Source organism: Plasmopara halstedii (genome assembly GCF_900000015.1).
Source record: "Plasmopara halstedii genome assembly, contig: Scaffold_1211, whole genome shotgun sequence".
Classification (NCBI taxonomy): domain Eukaryota; phylum Oomycota; class Peronosporomycetes; order Peronosporales; family Peronosporaceae; genus Plasmopara; species Plasmopara halstedii.
Genome location: NW_020188126.1, coordinates 1,468,591 through 1,468,847, shown reverse-complemented (window position 1 = coordinate 1,468,847; position 257 = coordinate 1,468,591).

Here is a 257-nt window from a genome sequence, read left to right as displayed (position 1 = left end):
GGATTCGACAGCAGAAATCTCTTCATGATGCCAAACTAGAGTGCGGACTCCGTGGTGAGTTTTTTGTTTGGTCATTACCCATGTGGTGATTTTTTTGTTGGACAAAAATCACCTTAATGTTAAGAGGTGAACGAAAATCAGAAAAAAATGATCTTTTTGAGTGGCTTTTATTTTGTGAAGTACGGTATATTTTTATCCTAATGTTTAAAGTTTAGATTTTCCTAAATACACTAAATATATATAGTAAAATCCAAATG